Source organism: Bos javanicus, chromosome 2 (assembly GCF_032452875.1).
Source record: "Bos javanicus breed banteng chromosome 2, ARS-OSU_banteng_1.0, whole genome shotgun sequence".
In the NCBI taxonomy this organism is placed as follows: domain Eukaryota; kingdom Metazoa; phylum Chordata; class Mammalia; order Artiodactyla; family Bovidae; genus Bos; species Bos javanicus.
Genome location: NC_083869.1, coordinates 47,862,434 through 47,883,405, shown reverse-complemented (window position 1 = coordinate 47,883,405; position 20,972 = coordinate 47,862,434). Strand labels below are relative to the sequence as shown.

Below are 20,972 nucleotides of genomic sequence, written 5' to 3'. Positions count from 1 at the left end.
GAATCTGCCTGCAATGTGGGAGACCAGGGTTCGATCCCTGGGTTGGGAGGATCCCCTGGAGGAGGGCATGGCAACCCCTCCAGTATTCTTGCCTGGAGAATCCCCATGGACAGAGGAGTTTGGCAGGCTATAGCCCATGGGATCGCAAAGAGTCAAACACGACTGAGCGACTAAGCTCTCACCTAACACATAAATGGTATTTACTATTATTATTGTACCGGACAGTGCTGTGTTTAAGAATATTAATCTTTATAATAATCTTTCTACTTTGGTACTATTATTATCCCCTTTTACAGTTGTGGAAACTGAGGCATGGGAAGGATAAATAGCTTTCCCAAGGGCATACAACCAATAAATGATATATCCAACTGTTTCTCTTTGAGATCCCACTTGCAAACAGGCAGCCTATGTAGCTGCAGTGTGTACTTAAGGATGATTTTCTTTCAGCCTCTCCTTTAAATAAATGTGTGTGTCTATGTTATTTCTGTTACAGAGAGAAGAGGTACTCCTTTATAGGGACTCATAAAGGCATAGACCATCTAGAGATTTACTGCCTCCATTACGCTGCTGGGTCTCATAGCACATGTTATGTTTTTATCAGTTTCTCTCCACAAGGTAGGAATTGTTTTCTCTCCATGAATTCTTCACATAATTATAGTTTTCTTGTCTATGAACTTAATTTTTATTAAATCTGAAAAGCATCTGACATCTATAGACTTAAATGCCACACATCTCCAAATAGTAAAGTCATAAAAACACTTCTAAAATATAGTTCTATTATAAAATTAATACCTGTTCATTGTAAAAAATAAAAACAGAAAATGTATAGTAATCCTGCCATCTTGAGATAAGTCCTCTTTGCATTTTCTTTTTTGCCTTTCTGAGTTTATTGATATGTATACTATTATATGTATTTTATATATAATGTACTATTATATACACATGTGTTATTATATGCATATATACATACATATTATGACTAGACATAATAGGATATAAATGCTCTTTGGCCCGAATGCTTCTGTTTTTTAATAACTTATTTACTTATTCATTTATTTTAAGTTGCACTAGGTCTTCTTTCTGTGCTCAGGCTTTCTTTAGTTGCTGCAAGCAAGGGCTACTCTTTGTTGTGGTGCATGGCCTTCTCATTGCAGTGGCTTATCTTGTTGCAGAACACAGGCTCTAGGTGCAGGCTTCTGTATTTGCAACACATAAACTCAGTAGTTGACGGTTTGTGAGCTCTAGGGTGTGTGGACTTCAGTTACTGCGGTGTGCATGATCAGTAGTTATTGCTTGTGGGCCCAGGAGTGTGTGGGCTTCAGTAGTTGTGGCCCATGGCTCAGTAGCTGTGGCGCATGTGCTCAGCAGTTGAGGCTTACAGGCTCTAGAGAGTGGCTCAGTAGTTGTGGCATACGAGCTTTGTTGCTCCACGGCATGTGGGATTTTCTCAGACCAGGGATCAGACCACTGTCCCCTCATTGGCAGGTGGAGTCTTCTCCTTGGTACCACCAGTGAAGTCCTAGAATGCTTATATTTTAATTTTTTAATTTAATTTTATATAGTTGATTTACGTCATTGTGTTAGTTCCAAGTGTCCAGCAGAGTGATTCAGTTATGCATATACCTATATCCATTCTTTTTCAGATTCTTCTCCCATATAGGTTATTACAGAATATTTAGTAGAATTTCTTGAACTATATAATAGGTCCTTGTTGATTATCTATTTTATATATAGTAATGTGTATATGTCAATCCAAGTCTCCCAAGGTGTCCCTCATCCCCTTTCTTTCCCCTTTAAATCTATTTTCTACATCTGTAACTCTGTTTTGTAAATGGTAATTTGTATCATTTCTTTTAGACTCCACATATAAACGATGTTATATGATATTTGTCCTTTTCTGTCTGACTTATTTTACTCAGTATGACAATCTCTGAGCCCATCCATCTTTCTGCAAATGGCATTATTTTGTGCTTTTTTATGGCTAATGTTCCATTGTATATATGTACCATGTCTCCTTTATCCATTCATCTGTTGATGGGCATTTAGGTTGCTTCCATGTGCTGGCTATTGTAAGTAGTGCTGCAATGAACATTGGGGTGCATGTATCTTTTGGAATTAACGGTTTTCTCCAGATATATGCCCAGGAGTGGAATTGCTGGATCATATGGTAATGGGTAATGTGTCACTTGTTTGTGATTGAGAAGCTAAACAACAACAACATGATAGCTCTATTTTTAGTTTTTTAAGGACCTCTGTATGTTCTCCATAGTGGCTCTACCAATTTACATTCCCACCAACAGGAAAGAAGGTTTCTCTTTTCTCCAGACCCTTTCCAGCATGCCTTGTTTGTAGGATTTTTGCTGACCATTCTGACCAGTGTGAGGTCATATACCTCATTGTGTTTTGATTTGCAGTTCTCTGTCAATTGGTGATATTGAGCATCTTTTCATGTTCTTTTTGGCTATCTCTGTTTCTTCTTTGGAGAAATGTCTGTTCAGGTCTTCTGCCCATTTTTGGATTGAAGGGTTTTTTTGTTTGTTTTTTTTAATTGCACTGCATGAGCTCTTTGTATGTTTTGGAGATTAATCTATTGTTGGTTTGTCTTTTGGGGTTTTTCTTTTTTTTATGTTTTCCTTTGTTGTACAAAAGCTTTTAAGTTTAATTAGATTCCATTTGTTTTCTTTTTGGTTTCATTTTCATTATTTTAGGAGGTGAGACAGAAAAGATATTGCTACAATTTATGTCAAAGAGTGTTCTGCCTATATTTTCCTCTGAGAAAATTTTTTTAATAACATCCAGCCTTACAATTAGGTCTTTAATCCATTTTGAGTTTACTTTTGTGTATGGTATTAGGGAGTATTCTCATTTCATGTTAGCTATCCAGTTTTTCCAGCACCACTTCTTGAAGAAACTATCTTTTCTTTACCATATGTTCTTACCACCTTTGTCATAGATTATTTGACCATAGGTAGGTGTGTTTATCTCTGGGCTTTCTGTTCTGTTTCATTGATCTATACTTCTGTTTTTGTACCAGTACCATACTGTCTTGATTACTGTAGGTTTGTAGTATAGTCCAAAGTCAGAGAACTTCATGCCTCCAGCTGTGTTTTTCTTTCTCAGGATTGCTTTGTCTGTTTGGGGGTGTTTTTGTGTTTTCATGCAAAATAGTAAAATTTTTTCTAGTTCTGTGAAAAATGCCATTGGTGACAGGGGTCCCATTGAATGTGTAGATTGCCTCGGGTAGTATAGGCATTTAGATAATATTGATTCTTCCATCCAAGACATGGCATCATGGCATATCTCTCCCATTTGTGTCATCTTTGATTTGTTTCCTCAATGGCTTATAGTTTTCAGAGTACAAATCTTACGTAGGTTCCTTTCTAGGTATTTTATTCTTTTTGATGTGATTGTAAATGGGATTGTTTCCTTAATTTCTCTTTTTGCTCTTTCATTATTAGTGTACAGGAATGCAAGGGATTTCTGTGTATTAATTTTGTGTCCTGCAACTGTACCAGATTCATTGATTAGCTCCAGTAGTTTTCTTGTAGCATCTTTAAGATTTTCTATATATAGTATCATGTAATATGCAAACAGTGCCAGTTTTACTTCTTTTCCAATTTGAATTCCTTGTATTTATTTTTCTTCTCTGCTTGCCATGGCTAGGACTTTCAAAACTATGCTGAATAAAAGTAGTGAGAGTAGGCATCCATGTCTTGTTCCTGATCTTAGAGAAAATGCTTTCAGATTTTCACTGTTGACAATTGTGTTTGTTGTGGATTTGTTATATATGTGTGTGTCTGTGTGTGTCTGTGTGTATGTGGTTTTTATTATGTTGAGGTAGATTTATTATTTACTTATTAGGTTGAGGTAGGTTCCTTCTATGCCCCTCTCTGGAGTTTTTGTCATAAATGGGGGTTGAATTTTGCTGAAAGCTTTTTCTGCATCTCTTGAGATGATCGAATGGTTTTTATTCCTCAATTTGGTAATAGAGTATATCACATTGATTGATTTGTGTAGGTCCATTTCTTCTAAGTTGTCAATTTTATTGGCATATAGTTCCTGGTAATAGTCTCTTATGATCCTTTGTATTTCTTCTTTTCAGTTGTAACTTCTTTTTCATTTCTAATTTTACTGATGTGAGTCCTCTCCCCCTTTTTTTTTTTTAAATTTTATTTTATGTTTAAACTTTACATAATTGTATTAGTTTTGCCAAATATCAAAATGAATCTGCCACAGGTATACATGTGTTCCCCATCCTGAACCCTCCTCCCTCCCCATAGCATCCCTCTGGGTCGTCCCAGTGCACTAGCCCCAAGCATCCAGTATCATGCATCGAACCTGGACTGGCATCTCGTTTCATACATGATATTTTACATGTTTCAATGCCATTCTCCCAAATCTTCCCACCCTCTCCCTCTCCCACAGAGTCCATAAGACTGTTCTATACATCAGTGTCTCTTTTGCTGTCTCGTACACAGGGTTATTGTTACCATCTTTCTAAATTCCATATATATGCGTTAGTATACTGTATTGGTGTTTTTCCTTCTGGCTTACTTCACTCTATATAATAGGCTCCAGTTTCATCCACCGCATTAGGACTGATTCAAATGTATTCTTTTTAATGGCTGAATAATACTCCATTGTGTATATGTACCACTGCTTTCTTATCCATTCATCTGCTGATGGACATCTAGGTTGCTTCCATGTCCTGGCTATTATAAACAGTGCTGCGATGAACATTGGGGTACATATGTCTCTTTCCCTTCTGGTTTCCTCAGTGTGTATGCCCAGCAGTGGGATTGCTGGATCATAAGGCAGTTCTAGTTCCAGTTTTTTAAGGAATCTCCACACTGTTCTCCATAGTGGCTGTACTAGTTTGCATTCCCACCAACAGTGTAAGAGGGTTCCCTTTTCTCCACACCCTCTCCAGCATTTATTACTTGTAGACTTTTGGATCGCAGCCATTCTGACTGGTGTGAAATGGTACCTCTAGTGGTTTTGATTTGCATTTCTCTGATAATGAGTGATGTTGAGCATCTTTTCATGTGTTTGTTAGCCATCTGTATGTCTTCTTTGGAGAAATGTCTATTTAGTTCTTTGGCCCATTTTTTGATTGGGTCATTTATTTTTCTGGAGTTGAGCTGTAGGAGTTGCTTGTATATTTTTGAGATTAGTTGTTTGTCAGTTGCTTCATTTGCTATTATTTTCTCCCATTCTGAAGGCTGCCTTTTCACCTTGCTAATAGTTTCCTTTGATGTGCAGAAGCTTTTAAGGTTAATTAGGTCCCATTTGTTTATTTTTGCTTTTATTTCCAATATTCTGGGAGGTGGGTTCATAGTGGATCCTGCTGTGATGTATGTCGGAGAGTGTTTTGCCTATGTTCTCCTCTAGGAGTTTTATAGTTTCTGGTCTTACGTTGAGATCTTTAATCCATTTTGAGTTTATTTTCGTGTATGGTGTTAGAAAGTGTTCTAGTTTCATTCTTTTACAAGTGGTTGACCAGATTTCCCATCACCACTTGTTAAAGAGATTGTCTTTAATCCATTGTATATTCTTGCCTCCTTTGTCAAAGATAAGGTGTCCATATGTGCGTGGATTTATCTCTGGGCTTTCTATTTTGTTCCATTGATCTATATTTCTGTCTTTGTGCCAGTACCATACTGTCTTGATAACTGTGGCTTTGTAGTAGAGCCTGAAGTCAGGTAGGTTGATTCCTCCAGTTCCATTCTTCTTTCTCAAGATCGCTTTGGCTATTCGAGGTTTTTTGTATTTCCATACAAATTGTGAAATTATTTGTTCTAGCTCTGTGAAGAATACTGTTGGTAGCTTGATAGGGATTGCATTGAATCTATAAATTGCTTTGGGTAGTATACTCATTTTCACTATATTGATTCTTCCAATCCATGAACATGGTATATTTCTCCATCTATTAGTGTCCTCTTTGATTTCTTTCACCAGTGTTTTATAGTTTTCTATATATAGGTCTTTAGTTTCTTTAGGTAGATATATTCCTAAGTATTTTATTCTTTCCGTTGCAATGGTGAGTGGAATTGTTTCCTTAATTTCTCTTTCTGTTTTCTCTGTCCTCTCCCTTTTTTTCTTGATAGCTGTGGCATAAGGTTTATCAATTTCGTTTACCTTCTCAAAGCACCGCTTTTAGTTTCATTGCTCTTTGCTATTGTTTTCTTTTTTTCTATTTTGTTTATTTCTGCTCTGATCTTTCTTATTTCTGTCCTTCTGCTAACTTTGGGGTGTTTTCTTCTTCTTCTTCTAGTTGCTCTCAGTGTAAGGTTAGGTTGTTTTTTCAGTGTTTTCCTTGTTTCTTGAGGTAGGCTTGTATTGCCATAAACGTCCCTCTCACCGCTGCTTTTGCTGCATCCCATAGGTTTTGAGTTATCGTGCTTTCATTGTCATTTGTTTCTAGATATTTTTTTATTTCCTCTTTGATTTCTTCACTGACTTCCTGGTCATTCAGGAGAGTATTGCTTAATTTCCATGTGTTTGTGGTTTTCACAGTTTTTCTTTTTTTGTTCTGTAGTAGTGTCTAGTGTTATAGCATTGTGGTTGGAAAAAATGCTTGATAAAATTTCGTTTTTCTTAAGTTTACCAAGGTTTGATTTGTGGCCCAAGGAATGATCTGTCCTGAAGAATGTTCCATGTGCACTTTAAAAAAAAAGTGAAATCTACTGTTTGGGGATGAAATATAAATATAAATTAGATCCATCTTATCCAATGTAGCATTTAAAGCTTGTGTTCTTTATTTTCTATCTAGATGATCCATGGGTGTAAGTGAGGTGTTAAAGTCCCCCACTGTTTCTGTGTTACTGTTGATTTCCCCATTTATAGCTGTTAGCATTCGGCTTATATATTGAGATCCTTCTACATTGGGTGCATATATATTTACAATTGTTATATCTTCTTCTTGATCCTTTCATCATTATGTAGTGTCCTTCCTTGTCTCTTATAACAGTCTTTATTTTAAAGTCTATTTTGTCTGATAAAAATGCTGCTACTCCAGCTTTCTTTTGGTGTCTGTTTACATGAAATACCTTTTCCTATCCCCTCATTTTTGGTCTGTATGTGTCCGTAGATCCGAAGTGGGTCGTTTGTAGACAGCATATATACAGGTCTTGTTTTTGTATCCATTCAACAAGTTATGTCTTTTGATTGGAGCATTTAACCCATTTATATTTAGGTAATTATCGATAGTTGAGTTCAGTTCAGTCCCTCAGTTGTGTCCAGCTCTTTGCAACCCCATGGACTGCAGCACGCCAGGATTCCCTGTTCATCACAAACTCATGGAGCCTGCTCAAATTCATGTCCATCATCTCAGTGATGCCATCCAACCGTCTCATCCTCTGTTGTCCCCTTCTCCTCCTGCCTTCAGTCTTTCCCAGCATCAGGCTCTTTTCCAGTGAGTCAATTCTTTCCATCAAGTGCCCAAAGTATTGGAGCTTCAGCTTCACCATGAGTTCTTCAAATGAATATTCAGGACTGATTTCCCTTAGGATTGACCGATTTAATCTTGCAGTCCAAGGGACTCTCAAGAGTCTTCTCCAACACCACAGTTCAAGAGCATTCTTTGGCACTCAGCCTTCTTTATGGTCCAACTCTCACATCCATACATGACTACTAGAAAAACCATAGCTTTGACTAGACGAACTTTTGTCGGCAAAGTAATGTCTCTGCTTTTTAATATGCTATCTAGGTTGGTCATAGCTTTTCTTTCAAGGAACAAGCCTCTTTTAATTTCATGGTTGTAGTCACCATCTGCAGTGATTTTGGAGCCCAAGAAAATAAAAGCTGTCACTGTTTCCATTGTTTCCCATCTATTTGCCATGAAGTGATGGGACCAGATGCCATGATCTTAGTTTTTTGAATGTTGAGTTTTAAGCCAGCTTTTCCACTCTCCTCTTGTACTTTTATCAAGACGCTCTTCAGTTCCTCTTCACTTTCTGCCATAAGGATGATGTCATCTGTGTATCTGAAATTACTGATATTTCCCCCAGCAATCTTGATTCCAGCTTGTGCTTTATCCATCCCAGCATTTCTCATGATATACTCTGCATAGAAGTTAAATAAGCAGGGTGACAATATATAGCCTTGACATACTCCTTTCCCATTTTGGAACTAGTCTGTTGTTCCATGTCCGGTTCTAACTTGCTTTTTGACCTGCATACAAGTTTCATAGGAGGCAGGTAGGTGGTCTGGTATTCCCGTCTCTTTAAGAATTGTCCAAAGTTTGTTGTGTTCCACACAATCAAAGGCTTTGGTGTAGTCCATAAAGCAGAAGTAGATGTTTTTCTGGAACTCTCTTGCTTTTTCGATGATCCAGCTGATGTTGGGAGTTGATCTCTAGTTCCTCTGCCTTTTCTAATCCAGCCTGAACATCTGGAAGTTCTTGGTTCACGTACTGTTAGTGCCTGGCTAGGAGAATTTGGGGCATTACTTTGCTAGTGTGTAAGATGAGTGCAGTTGTGCAGTAGCTTGAACTTTCTTTGGCATTGCCTTTCTTTGGGATTGGAATGAAAACTGGCCTTTTCCAGTCCTGTGGCCACTGCTGAGTTTTCCAAATTTGCTGGCATATTGATTGCAGCACTTTAAAAGTGTCATGTTGTAGGACTTGAAATAGCTCAGCTGGAATTCCATCACCTCCACTAGCTTTGTTCATATTGATGCTTCCTAAGGCCCACTTGACTCCAGGATGTCTGGCTCTAGATGAGTGATCACACCATCGTGGTGTCTGAGTCATTAAGATCTTTTTTATATAGTTCTTCCATGTATTCTTGCTACCTTTTCTTAATAGCTTCTGCTTCTGTTTGGTCCATACCATTTCTGTTCCTTATTGAGTCCATCTTTGCATGAAATGTTCCCTTGGTATCCCTAATTTTCTTAAAGAAATCTCTAGTCTTTCTCATTCTATTGTTTCCCTCTATTTCTTTGCAGTGATCACTTAGGAAGGCTTTCTTATTTCTCCTTGCTATTCTTTGGAATTCTGCATTCCAATGGGTATATCTTTCCTTTTCTTCTTTGCTTTCCACTTCTCTTCTATTCATAGCTATTTGTAAGGCGTCCACAGACAAACCAGTTTGCCTTTTTGCATTTCTTTCTCTTAGGGATGGTCTTGATCACTGCCTCCTATACAGTGTCAGGAACCGCTGTCCATAGTTCTTTTTTGTTTGTTTGTTTGTTTGTTTTCCTAATTTTATTTTATTTTTAAACTTTACATAATTGTATTAGTTTTGCCAAATATCAAGATGAATCTGCCACAGGTATACATGTGTTCCCCATCCTGAACCCTCCTCCCTCCTCCCTCCCCATACCATCCCTCTGGGTCGTCCCAGTGCACTAGCCCCAAGCATCCAGTATCGTGCATCGAACCTGGACTGGCAACTCGTTTCTTACATGATATTTTACATGTTTCAATGCCATTCATAGTTCTTCAGGCACTAACATTCCAGGTTCCTGTGCAATATTGTTCTTTACCACATCGGAGTTTACTTCCATCACCAGTCACATGTACACCTGGGCTTTGTTTTTGCATTGGCTCCATCTGTTCATTCTTTCTGGACTTATTTCTCCACTCTTCTCCAGTAACAATTGAGCACCTGGGGAGTTCACCTTTCAGTGTCACATCTTTTTGCCTTTTCATACTGTTCATGGGGTTCTCAAATCAAGAGTACTGAAATGGTTTACCATTCCCTTCTCCAGTGGACCACATTTTGTCATAACTCTCCACCATGACCCATCCATTTTGGGTGGCGCTACATGGCATGGCTCATAGTTTCATTGAGTTAGACAAGGCTGTGGTCCATGTGATCTGTGTATGTTCATATTGACATTTTCTTGTTTTTGATTTGTTTTTATAGGTCTTTTTCCTTCTGTTCCTCCTTTGTTCTCTTCTCTTGTGATTTATTAACTAGCTTTGGTGTTACATTCAGGTTGCATTTACTGTGTGTATACCTGTAGTAATTTTTTGGTTTGGTCATCCTATGAGGTTTTGAGATGGGAGTCTAGATGTGTACAAGGTTGTTTTAAGTTGTTGGTCTCATTCCCACCTAGGGAAGTGCCTTTAACGTTTGTTGTAAAGCTGTTTGTTTTTGTTTTATGTACTTTCTTTTTGCCCTATAAAGTTAACATTTTTATGAGGTTAAATCTGTCGTCTTCCTCGTGGGTTCTAGTTTTGATGTTTGCCTATATATTGGCTTTTTTAAGTGTGTATTATGGATTGTTTCAAACATAGAGTATTTGGCAGAAAGGTATAATGAACCCCCATGTACTTCAATCTGGCTTCAGTAATTAAGAACTCATAGCTAATCTTGTTTATACCATCTATATTATTTTGAAGCAAATTCAGACATTATCATTAAATATTTCAGTATGCACACTGACTTTAAAGGTATTTTTAACTAACCTGTAGTTTGCATCTGACATAGTTTGTCTTGCTACAATCACTGACTTTCACTGAAAGATATTTACAGTGTTAAACCAAATGCCAGCATTAGTTCAGATTATTTTTACATAATTTAGGATTTTAAAATAGTTTCCATGAGAATTTAATTATACTAAATACTTATGTTGCTCATCTCTCATGGATTAAATATATGGATCTGTAGGATATCTGTATAACATTTTTGTTTCTAAAGTTATATCTCAATAAAAAGCTTTAGCTACCTTTTTTACTAAAGTTATGCCTTATTAGGATCCATAAATCTCTTTATACCATGATATAAATTTTTTGTCTTCAGAAGGCACTGTCCTAAATTGTGAATTATATTATATATTAAAAAGATTTTGCAAGCCTTTTGAATAAAAGTTTGTATTTACCTCTCCAGAAATGTAACAGCATTTTTTTTAATCATTGGACTAGATAGAATTTTATGTTGTATGTAATTAATATATGATTGGTTTTTGAGCTATCATTTCAGAATAAGCAATATAATCTTTGGATCTTCTTTGAGGATAAATTCTGAATATAAAAGTTCATCATAAGAAATTCAGGAAATATCTCATGACTACTAATACCAGAAAGAGTACAGAATAGCATTAGCTATGATTCCTATTCAAAGAATAATGATACAAAACCAGAGTTAGTCTCAGCTGGAAATAGGATTGTTGATACATATCAAACACACAAAAGGAAAATAAGTCTGAATCTTCATCATAGCTAAGTAAAGTCATGTTTTTATAGTTAAGAGAGTCCATCATGTTAATAGTGCCAAACTATTTCATCTTATGAATGAGGAAACAGAAGAGCAGAGAGCTTAACTCAGGTTTGTCCAAAGTCACACAAATGTTTTTTTATCCAGTTTTCTCAGAAGATATACAGATTGACTATTGCTCTAGGTTTTAATGTTTGCTGAAGTTCATGTCTAAAGATACACATGAATTAAATAAAAAATGAAATCATGAAAGAAGGAACGATTTTTTTTTTTTTAAATGAACTTGCAAGTTTAGTTCTAAGTGACAATCATAGTTCTAGCTTGAGGCTTTTCTGGATGATTGTGAATAATGATGAGGTGAGATTACAGGCCTCTAGCAAAGCCTGAGGACATTAATGCTCCTAGCCAGTCATTTATCCTCCAAAAAAAAAAAAAAAATGATCCTTAGTTTGTGGAGTATTGTTTGAACTGTCAGAAGAAATCAAACCTGAGTCTGTCATTTTATCCCAAGGGTCATCTCAGGAGTCTGAAGCTTAAATGTTAAGATAAATGTTTACCCAAATGGAAACCCTTAACAGTCGTTTCATTTACTGCTGCTAAATTTTATTTTTACTGCTTTGGGGTATGTATTTTTATTTATGTGCAGAAAGAATTATGTGTAAAGAATTGTAACCCCAAGAAAGTAATATCACTATTGAAAATTGTTATCAACTGTGTAGAGCATCTATTGGGGGAAAACAGGTAAGGTTTTTTTTAAAAAAAAGAAAAAGAAGTTTAGGTAGCTCAGCTGGTAAGAATCTGCCTGCAACGCAGGAGACCCCAGTTCAATTCCTGGGTGGGGAAAATCCAATGGAGAAGGGATAGGCTACCCACTCCAGTATTCTTGGGCTTCCCTGGGGGTTCAGAGGGTAAAGAATCCACCCACAATATGGGTAACCTGGGTTCAATCCCTGGCTTGGGAAGACACCCTGGAGAAGGGAACAGCTACCCACTCCAATATTCTGGCCTGGAGAATTCCATTGACACAGGAGCCTCACAGGCTGCAGCCCATGGGGTCTCAAAGAGTCGGACACGACTGAGCGACTTTCACTTGCAGTAAATTCATCTCTCATTTTTATTAAATTTTCATGGAAATTTATGTTTCAGAGGATTCTCATTTACTACTCTTCACTGAAAACATTCTTCTTGCACAATCTTATCTTGTGAAATTATAAACTGGTTTTGTTGTTCAGCCGTGAAGTCGTGTCTGACTCTTTGCGTCCCCATGAACTGCAGCACACCAGGCTTCCCTGTCCTTCACTATCTCCTGTAGTTTACTCAAACTCATGAATGGTTAGTGTGGATATTTTGAAAGCCCTAAAATTTTGAATTTATGGATAATTATGTATTGTCAATTACCAAAACCTCAGTTTCCTTTCATCCTTACAGCTGTTTGCTCTAACATCTCTAAAAACTTTGTGACTTAAGTTGTTAAAATGACTCCTCTCCTTTAAAACATATTTACATAATAGATGGTAAGAGGGAGGAAATTAGCAAACCAAAACCTTTAATGTATGGAATAATAATGGTAATGATAATAGTAATTAAAGGAGTAGTGTTCTAATAATCATGTGATCACATGAAGAAAGGGTAACGAGGCTTTACATAGGCTTTAGTGTATGTCAGGCACTATTCTAATTCACATTCTAACTCAAAAGTCCATCATTATCCCCATTTTTAAATGAGGAAACTGAGTCAGTAAAAGATTAAGTAGTAAATTCAGGATCAGAAGCCTGAACCAGGGTTTCAGAGAGCCACAGTAAAAATTCTGTCCTTCACAGTCTCACATCACTGCATGTAAGGCTTTGTGCTGGGGATATAGTGGTAAATGAGGTAGGCACAGTTCCTGATTCCATCAAACAGAAAATTATACAGTTTACTTCATTTCCATATTACAAGGTAATGTGTGAACTTATATAGGGAACTCATATAGTCTGGGAAAATCAGGCAAAGAATCTCCAAAGAAGGGGCTTTGGGGCTGAGGGATGAGTGAGTCTCATGGTCAGGTAGAGATGGGGAATAGGATAGGCAGGGGCCACATTGTGACTTCTGTAGCCTCTAAACATCTTTGCCTTCATGGGTCCCTTCCTTTTTAAAAGTATTATAAGTCATATCTTCATTATACTGGTATGAAGACAAATATGTTAATATTATATGCTAAAACATTTTATTTGACCTAAAAGAGTTGTTTTTTTTTTTCTTATTTTAAAAGAAAGTAAAACATTTTCATTGACTCCTAAGAGTATTTTGGACCCTAGGCACTTATGCCCCCTGCGTCTAATGAATAAGTTAGCCTGGAGGTGAATATTGAGCCAGAAACATTTCAGATGGAAGGAACAACATAGGGGCTTGCTTGCTCAGGAAACTGAAAGGGGGCCAGAATGGCCAGAGTGAGAGTGCAGGGGAGGGAGGCATCAAGTGAGGCTGGTAAAGCAGACAGGGCCCTGTTGTTGTTCAGTTGCTAAGTCATGTCCAACCCTTTATGGCATCATGCACTGTAGCAAGAACTGCAGGCTTCTCTATCCTTCACAATCTCCTGGAGTTTGCTCAAATTCTTGTCTGTTAAGTTGCTGATGCTATTTAAACCATCACATCTGCTACCCCCTTCTCCTGTAGCCGTGTTGTTTATCCTAAGAGCCATAGAAAATTTTCAAAGTGGGTATTTGTGTGTGTGTGTGTTGGTGTGTATGCTTAAATTGATATACTCACATAGTTTAGTATCAATGGTTCAGCTTTTCCCTCTGAACCCTTACTTTTTATTCTACTTTTCCTTCTGATATTTATCTTCATTTATCCATGTCAAAGTAATTTGCTTCCACCTTAGATTTTTTTATCACTTTTAGACATCATATAGTAACACATACACATACATACTACAAATAAAGTTCAGTTCAGTTCAGTCGCTCAGTCGTGTCCGACTCTTTGCGACCCCATGAATTGCATCATGCCAGGCCTCCCTGTCCATCACCAACTCCCGGAGTTCACTCAAACTCACGTGCATTGAGTCGGTGGTGCCATCCAGCCGTCTCATCGTCTGTCATCCCCTTCTCCTCCTGCCCCCAATCCCTCCCAGCGTCAGAGTCTTTTCCAATGAGTCAACACTTTGCATGAGGTGGCCAAAGTACTGGAGTTTCAGCTTTAGCATCATTCCTTCCAAAGAACACCCAGGACCGATCTCCTTTAGAATGGACTGGTTGAATCTCCTTGCAGTCCAAGGGACTCTCAAGAGTCTTCTCCAACACCACAGTTCAAAAGCATCAATTCTTCGGTGCTCAGCTTTCTTCACAGTCCAACTCTCAGATCCATACATGACCACTGGAAAAACCATTGCCTTGACTAGACAGACCTTTGTTGGCAAAGTAATGTCTCTGCTTTTGAATATGCTATCTAGGTTGGTCATAACTTTCCTTCAAGGAGTAAGCGTCTTTTAACTTAATGGCTGCTATCACCGTCTGCAGTGATTTTGGAGCCCAAAAAAATAAAGGGGACATTATAAATTTACTCAATTACCCTACCCCAGCTCCACCTTTTATCTGTCATTCTTCTGTACTGTGTACTGTGGGTAATAAATACCATTATTTCTTGTCCCATTAACTATATATGCTGCTTTGGGATTGTCCCCTCTCTCAGATGAGGATAAGTGCACCCATGGTCTCCGTGGTTCTGTTCTCAGTTCTTTCATTTTTGCATTTCTAAAAATGATGCTATTTTATAACCCCAATTAAGTGTTTCTGTTGTTATGTGAAAAGTGCCTTAGCATTTTCTGTTCCCACAGCCTGGAACATCCGTTCACCCACAGGACCACATTGATTGATCCTGCCCTTCCTTAAATTCTTGGCAAAAGGGACGACTGCTCAGTAGGGCTGTTCCTGACTATCTTATTGGAAATAGCAACTCTCCTACCTGGGATTCTTGCTTTATTTTCTGTTGTATTTTTCTCTGTAGTGTTTTATTATTAATACAAATCATATGTTGTATTCCACTTAATTTTTAAAATTATTGTCACTCTCCTCATTCTTGACTACAGCTTCAAAAAGACAAGGATTACCTACTTTGTTTGATTTTTATTTGTTTGTTTATTATTCCCCCCCCCCCAGTGGCTAAAATAGTACCAGATACAGTATCATTTGAATTAATGATTAATTATAGTCCCAAGTAGTCGTCTTTGGTTGTATATCCTTACTTAGGCATTTTTCAGTTTTCTTAAAATTTCTAATTACCTATTTTTGTTTTTCCTGCATTGTTTTCCTTTATCATTCCCATTTCTTTCCAACTCTTCATTATGGGAAACATTTGTGGCCATCTCTTTCTGATATTGTTATTTTCCCTGGGAACTATTCTTCTAGATCATTTCATTCTTTGACTACACAGCTTTTATCCTAAGGCTTCCTTTCCTCCTCTTCTCAACCCATATTTTTCTCTTTTTCATTGTACATCCTCCTTTAATGAAGCATATGCCTTAGCAACTTTCTAAGGAAGAATATATGGATGATAAATTTTTTGAACTTTCACATGTTTGAATGTCCTTTATTTTATTCTCACATGAAATGTATCCAGATTCTAGCATGGATAGCGCACGGGTGGGAGAAGGGCCTGACTAGGGGAGAAGGGAAAGTGGGATTTGTGCATTAGTATTGGAAAGGGAGAAAAAGCATTAAAAGATGACACTTTTTTGACTACCTGCTCTATATGAGACACCATCTAAAAACTGACATTTTATACCACTTTTGCTGGGACTTCCCAGGTGGCACAGTGATAAACAATCTGCCAATGCAGGAGATGCAAGAGACGCAGGTTCGATCCCTAGGTTGGGAGAATCCCCTGGGGAAGGAAATGGCAACCCACTGCAGTGTTCTTGCCTGGGAAATCCCATGGACGAGATGCCTGGCATGCTATATATTCCATGGGGTCACAGAGCATTGGACGTGACTGAAAACACATACAAACACACACCACCTCTACAACTAATTTTTTTGTAAATAATATTTTTAATTATTGTGTTTAAAATGCTAGAAAGGTACCACCTTTGACTAATGTGCTGAGGATATCCAGTTGCTGCCTATCTAACTGCTTGCCATCTGAATTCTAATTTGTCTGGGATTCTAAGGTACAAATCATTTTCCCTCTGAACTTGGATGGTGATGCTTCACTGTCTTTTAAAATTTATTTAATTTCAGCCTGTTAGTCCTTTGTAGCTCATCTGCTTTTTCCCTCTGGTAACTTTTGGGGTCCACTCTTGTTTTTCTTGTTTTTCAGTTCTCAGTGACGTGTCTTGGGGTAGGCTTTTTCTGTTCATGTTGTGTTCAGTGAGCACTTGTCATCTGAGGTGTTTACTCCCTAGAAAATCATCTTTTACTATTTCTTTAGAAGTGTCCTTTTTTTTTTTTCTTGTTTTTCTTTCCTTCTGTAACTTTTGATATTCTGTGAAGGAGGACATGAGCAGAACATCTAATGTTTCTTCTTTACAATGATATTTTCTATTTCTTTTAAAATCTGTTTCCAGGCAATGCTCTCAATTCCTAAAACCAACCCCTCCCCCCAAAAAAAAAGTTTCAGAGGATGTTGAAATATAAAATTATGTATTCATTTTCTTAAAAGAAGTAGAAACATTTATGGTCTATCTCCCATCATGAACTAGAAGTCATTGAATGTTTGTAAGCAGAAAAATGACTAGATCAAATGTCATTTTACAGAGGTCACTCTAGCTATAGTTTGAAGTATAGCAGCATAAACAGGTTTTCCTGGAAGTAATTATATGATGCTTCTAACACCTAGTACATGATATAGGTAATAAACTCTTTATTAAAATAATGACCTAAATAGTATATTTTTATATATAGACTGATATTTAGTGAAAATATTGATTTTAATATATTTATTATCGTATTATACAAACATAAAATATTAAGGGATTGTATTTATATATTATCCCCATGCCAAAAAAAATTTGTTCAGAAATTGTTGCATCTCTACTTATTTTCTAGCAGTACTTTCTATCTATTGCTGAATGCCAACCTCTCTTAGAATATAAATATGATTTTACATAGAATATCAATAAATGAGTCTTAAACCAGCCTTTGACTTCTAGAAGTTTATAATCATTTATTTGCAGGATTTTAAAATGACACAGCTGTGAAGATCAAGATACTATCTCATACAGTGGCAGTGATAATTAAATGAGATAAAATATATGATTTCATTTTCCCCTTTTTTCTTTGTACTGTGAGCCCATTTTTAAACCATCTCTAGAATATCTCCATTACTAGAGTCAATTTGGTAATCCATATCCCCTAATCTGTATTTGTTTGAAAATATTGGTGCTTTAAAGGGGACTGTTGCCAACTTATGGAATATATATATAAATACATATAAGAAGTGTTCTTCCTGTTTTCTTCAGCTCTTTTGTGTACTTGATTAAAAAGTACTGGTAAGCTTTAGTGCTGTTAAAGAAATATACATTGATTATTGCTAAATCTTTATACTGTGAATAATTTCTTTATCAAAATTATAGCTGTATAAATTCTAGTCACTTAAATGCAGTTTTTTCAGTATTTCCCACCTTAATTATTATGCTGTCGTGTGATTCCTCTTTCGTGTTATTGAACAGATTAAGGAAAATGCATTTAGACAAGTTGCTTTCATATGAATCTGTCTTAAAAAGAACTACAAACGTATAAAAATTATAAGTGGTGGCAGAGGTTTATTATAGGGTCTCTCATTTGCTTCCTGTCTTTCACATAACCTGGGAAAGGGAAAGGGGGAAATTTTAAATCCATAAACTAATAAATTCAGTAGATTTCAAGAAAAATAATAAAAATTACAATAAAGAAGTTTCCAGATTCCAAATATCTTCAACTGTGTGATTATTAATTAAAGATACTTCCAAACCACTATGCATTTTTCAAAATTAAAATATATTGTCCACCTTTCATGTTTCCTTATATAAATAAAAAGATTGTAATTTCAGATATTATTATACCTATTTGTTGCCTTTATTGTAAGTGGAAATTTTCAGTATGTTCTTGTCTCTTTCTGTGTGTTCAATGCGTATCTACACAGACACACACACGCACGCGCGCACGCACATACAGTGTGAGCATGCACACATACAGTGTAGACATGCATACACACAGCTGAGGGAGTAGTAAAAACAAAAGATATTTTATTAAGTAAATAACACTCCTCAAAGGTTTTATTCAGTTTAAATAATAGATCAGAAGTTCATTTTTTAGGGCACTAGCTTCTACTTTACATGGGAATGATTTTTAAATCCATATTATACTATTTTTTTCATAATTTGAATGTTATGATTTCTTGGTAGTGCTACAGAAATCTTTCGCTTGCTTTTTTTTTCTATTCACAGTATTCAGAGTGGTCCATGTGACCTAGATATTGAAAATTGAAGTAGAGTGTGCTGCATTGCTGATATTTACTGTGAAACCTTGGAAACATTCTGCTTTCACATGCTAGAATTACGGGGTGCACACTGTTTAATATTGCTGGTATTTTAAAAGGTCTCTGAAAGTCGGCACAATTATTTTTAAAGCTGACATTAAAATATTGTTTTAAAATATTCAAATAATAAAAGAGAATACATTTGTATTCCAGTTAAAAATACACACATAATCATTGTTCATTTTAAAGTTTTAAATCTGCTAGGTAAGACTCATTATGGATCTTTTCCCCGTTATTAACCTTGTGTTTAGAATTACAGTAATCTACTTGTTTTGAAATCCAACCCAATAAGGTGCAGTTAGTCCTTTGCTATTTCCTAATTTTGGGTGAACTGTTAAATTAATTGAAAAATAAAATAGTATCTAGAATCTGCAGTATAAAATTATGCTCATTAAGAGAAGTTATTTTATCATCTGTCAGATTAATGTAGAGCATCTCTTCCAAGAAATCAGGTTTTGCATTCAGGAAGCCATGTTCTCCCATCATGGAAAGCTGTTTCACCCTTTAATACTTTTGTGTAAAAAATAAAACCTGGAAAGGAAAGCACTGAATGAGTTAAATCACCTGAACAGTGACTAACTTTCAAGTCATACATGTACTGAAAGGACCTGATTTGTCTTCTCTTTACTCATTGTAAAAATTTTGTACAAAAGAAGAAATAACTGATTACATCACGATTCTCAGCTAAGAAAATTAAAGCACAGATGTGCTAAAGATCAACTATGTAGTTTTATTTGTCTTCTTGATGACAGAAGGATTAGCTTATCAAACTAATTCATAGGTTTCTTTATGTAGTCAGGGAAGGCTACCAAGTACTAGGGCAGATAACCAGAATCCATATTGAGAAGTCTAAGACCATAAACTGGAAACTGGGTGTGTAGAATCCAATCTGAAGTACAAGGAGAGGCGGAAATAAGTAAGGAGTACAACCAGGTTAGGCAGAAGCTGGGCAGAATGTGATGCAATACACAATAAGCAAATACACAAGAGTGGCCCAGAACCAGGGCTCTGATAGAAAGTAAGGGCATAGAACATTTTAATACCTAAAGTGGGAATGGGAAGCATATCAGGACTAGAAACTTCTTAAAATTTAGCAGTCATCTAGCTTTGATTTGTCTCCAGCTCCTGGATGAATTTTCTCTTCCTTTTTTCCAAACCATTATTTCTCTTTCATAGAATAGTCTTCTAAAAGCTGTATAATGAAGGCCAGGAAAAAATATCATTTGTCAAGTAACCTGGAAAATTAAACACACACATATACACACACATATATTCTTCATATTTTCTTTCTTGAAACTTCACAATGCCCTTAACCTTATTGTGTAGAAGTTTCTTAGCAGTCCAAGAAAAAAGAAATCTGTAAACCCAAGCTTTGCTAAACTTGTTAGACCTGGAACACTATTTTGCATCACATCAAATCCCACGCTTTGGAGCTATGTTCTCCAAGACACCAGTTTGGAAAACTAGCTATCCTTTTTTATGAGAATTTCAGTAAACTGTTGGCAAAGCCATTTTTAAAAGGTAAGGTATATGCTGAATAAATGAATGAATTTGTCAGTATTTGCTAACATAGCTGTTTCGACTTTGCACAGGATCCAGTCTTTGATATAGGAAGGGCTCACATTATTTGTATAGTCAAACAAATAGGAAATCACCATAGCTACTCATTTTTAAAGGTCACTTAGTTTGTTGCGTTATATAAGCTAGACTCCACAACACAGAACCACTGATCTATATTTTGAGCAGCAGTCACTAGACATAATAAGAGCTCCAAATCATATTTCACAACAATTATATTGTGCTGTTAGTAATTCCTTATAAAGAGGACTCCAACTAAAAGGCTCCTGAAGTGATCTTGTCTCACCAAGACACACAGAATGGCCAGTAGCCAGGAGATTTATACTTTCTGTTCTGAATCTGCCATCAGCTGTCTATGAGACATTATAGACATTATCTGAAAAATGAGGCGATTGCCATTTCCCAGCTTGATGTTAAAAATGAACTTCTAAAATATTCTAAGTTCTGTGCTCATTCTATATCCAATATTAATGTGAATTCCCAAAAGATGGATATAGTATTGAAAGTTTCTCTGTTACCTTGTATTTTAAGTGATCCTCCAAACATAGATTGGGAAATACAGGACTAAAATATATTCCAAAATTTCTTGCAATTCTGAAATGTTATGTTCAATGATTTTAAGTTATCTATTTACACATTTCTCCTTACAAAAAAAGAGGATTATATATTTATAAGCAAAAAAAAAATCTTAGGTTGCAGAATTGTCTTGTAACAACTCCACATTTAATTAAAAATAAT

At 36.3% G+C, this 20,972-nt stretch overlaps 1 protein-coding gene across 3 annotated transcripts in view; it reads left to right on the top strand.

Annotated features, from left to right (window-relative positions):
* The first annotated feature begins 493 nt into the window (after window positions 1-493).
* The window catches only part of MBD5 (methyl-CpG binding domain protein 5), a 156,811-nt gene continuing 136,332 nt past the window's right edge, over window positions 494-20,972 (top strand). For all 3 annotated transcript variants that reach the window (XM_061438444.1, XM_061438454.1, XM_061438434.1), the window contains exon 1: window positions 494-615. The gene's annotated coding sequence lies outside the window, so the exon portion shown is untranslated. The remainder of the gene's footprint in view (window positions 616-20,972) is intronic.